Raw genomic sequence first — 2,754 nt, 5'->3', positions numbered from 1 at the left:
ACTTGGTGTTCTGAGGATAGAAAAATAGCTTTTCTTTAGAGACCTAGCAGACTAATACATATGCAGAAACCACAGTCAAGTGCTAACTGCTTAGATGTCATGACACAAAAGTGTGAGGCTACCAGTTGAATTATCATGTAGATTAATATATGTATTAACATACTGACATGTTAACGCATAAAGATGTATCCAGAATAGAAGAAAGGACAGAGTGTGATATAGCCATAAATGGAACACTATAACTCAATAAATAAAGAATAAATTACTGCAGTAAAAACATAGATGCCTCATAAAAAGGATTTGAGAGGCAAGTGCTGGACACAAAAGAATATATACTCTGTGGTACTTCTTTTCGTTGTGTTACATTATTGTGAAGTTTAACTGAGTTGTTTGTTTTAAGACGTATTTATTTTTGGTTCTGCTGGGTCTTCATTGCTGTGTGTGGGCTTTCTCTAGCTGCTCTCTAGTTACGGTGCAGGAGCAGCTCACAGTCATGGCTTTTCTCGTAGCAGAGCGCAGGCTCTGGGCTGCGGGCTTCAGTAGCTGGGGCACACAGGCTCAGTAGTTGCAGCTCCCAGGCTCCAGAACACAGCCTCAGTATTTGTGGCCCATGACCTTAGTTGTTTCGCAGCATGTGGGATCTTCCGGGACAGGGACTGAACTCGTGTCTCCTGCATTGGCAGGCAGATTCATTACCAATGAGCCACCAGGGAAGCCCCTCACCAAATTATTAAAAAGACATTCTAAGCTTAATTCTAAATCTTATCTCAATAATTTATGGATGAAGATTAGATGTTCCGTGACTTGCAACCAGGAAATTATGCATACTGGAAAAGTTATTATTTAAAGGAGTATCCACAACCTAGATGGATCCTTATCAGGTGCTCGAAACTAGCTCATGCACAACAAAACTGAAGAGAATTAGCTCTTCGATTAATATTTCCCACTTAGAAAGGGCGACTGCATTGAACTTGCTAACAGAGAACACTGCTGACCTCAGAAACACCTAAAAACAATGCTCAAACAAACAGGATGTTTGAGCTCATACATTCATACCAGGATAAGAAGAAGAGAACACTGGAAAAAATTTTAACCTTTCAGTTTTCACTAATGTCTAGACAAACTTGAAGTTTTCTCCTCTCAGGAATATATTCAGTGATGCAGAGAATTCAATTATACATTGTACCTTTTTTGCCCAATGAGAATCACATGAATGTTTATTGAAACTGCTTTATTTTAGGGGCTCAAATGTGTTGCAGTCCTTATTAGGTGAAGGAGATCTCACCTGGAAATAGGATGTGTGCAGATGTAATCCAACCAAGGTCAGGGTGGATTCGGGTTGGCTCTAATCCAGTGACTGGTGCCTTTACCAGGAGGCACGCCTGGTAAAGAAACGTGGACATGCCAAGAAAAGATGGATATAGGAAAACAAGACATATGAGAAGAATGTCATGGAAGGACAGAAACAGACACTGGAGCTACGCAATGCCAAGGGTTTCTGGCAACCACCAGTGCTGTGCGTAGTACCTCAGTCGTGTCCGAATCTTTGCGACCTCATGGACTGCAGCCCACCAGGTTCCTCTGTCCATGGGGATTCTCCAAGCAAGAACACTGGAGTGGGCTGCCATTTCCTTCTCCATGCAACCACCAGTAGTCAGGAAGAGAAAAGATGGAGCCTCCCTTAGAGCCTACAGAGAGGGCCCTACTGACAGCTTGATTTCAGACTTCTAACCCTCACAGTCTTGAAAGAGTAAATTTTGGTTGTTTCAAGCCATAGAGTTTCCGGTAATTTTTTGTGAAGACTTCACTGTCCCAACCAAGTTTGCGGGGTCTTAGGCTACATTCCCAGCGCAAAGGGAACTGGTGAGCAAGAAGGAACGCAAGAGAGCAGTTTTAGAAAAGAGCCAAGAAACAGACCCAAGGACGTCTAGAAACGTGACACCTAGTAGACAAGGTAAGAAATACCAGCGAAGGGAACACTGATCAATACATGACAACAGGAAAACTGGCTAATCCTGTAACTAAAAGAGGATTTCTATTTAGCACAATACACAAACGTTCATTTTAGGTTGATTAATGCCTGAAGGCGACTGTTCGTGGGGACTCAGGGCTATACGCCAGTAGGAGCACGTTTAGTGAGTAGTTTCAGACATGGGGCTGGGGCATTAAAAAGGAGAAGGCACGTTTCCAGGTAGAACCCAGACAGAAATCTAAAATTCCTGGCTAAGTCCTGGGATGAAGTCCTGGCAGCCAGCCCCTTCCCAGAACCACCCCGAGCTGTGTGTGGCTTTGAGGCAGCTGGAAGGCCCAGTATCTTGGGGAGAACTGGTCAGTGTGAGTGTGTGTTTGTGAGAGAGAGAGAGATGGAGAGAGAGGGTATGCGTGAGAGGAGGAGGGCAGAAGAGAGGAGTGATTGTGTTAGTTGCTCAGTCATGTCTGACTCTTTGCGACCTTGTGCACTGTAGCCATTCAGGCTCCTCTGTCCACGGGATTTTCCAGGTAAGAATACTGGAGTGGGTTGCCATTAATGTGGGTTGCACATTTACTTAGGTGTCTGGGGCAGTGACACTAATTTGTGATAGGAAGGTGAACGTGAAGAGAGTGAGGGAATGCTGGAAAGAGTGTGTTGGATATGCGGGGAGCAGCCACAACTAGTGTGTGAGAATGTTGGGAACCTTGGTATGTGTGTGTGTTTGTGTGTGTGACTGTGGACAGGTGAGCCTGGCACAGAAGGGGAGTGGACAGTATACGTAT

The 2,754-nt window shown here is 44.4% G+C and overlaps 1 long non-coding RNA gene across 1 annotated transcript in view; it reads right to left on the bottom strand.

The window, feature by feature from the left end:
* The window catches only part of LOC145521437 (uncharacterized), a 57,171-nt gene that overhangs the window by 26,949 nt on the left and 27,468 nt on the right, over positions 1-2,754 (bottom strand). The gene's annotated exons all lie outside the window — the stretch shown is intronic.

Source organism: Giraffa tippelskirchi, chromosome 9, assembly GCF_054371585.1.
Source record: "Giraffa tippelskirchi isolate mGirTip1 chromosome 9, T2T-mGirTip1v1.2.pri, whole genome shotgun sequence".
Classification (NCBI taxonomy): Eukaryota; Metazoa; Chordata; class Mammalia; order Artiodactyla; family Giraffidae; genus Giraffa; species Giraffa tippelskirchi.
This window is presented reverse-complemented; position numbering and strand designations above follow the sequence as displayed.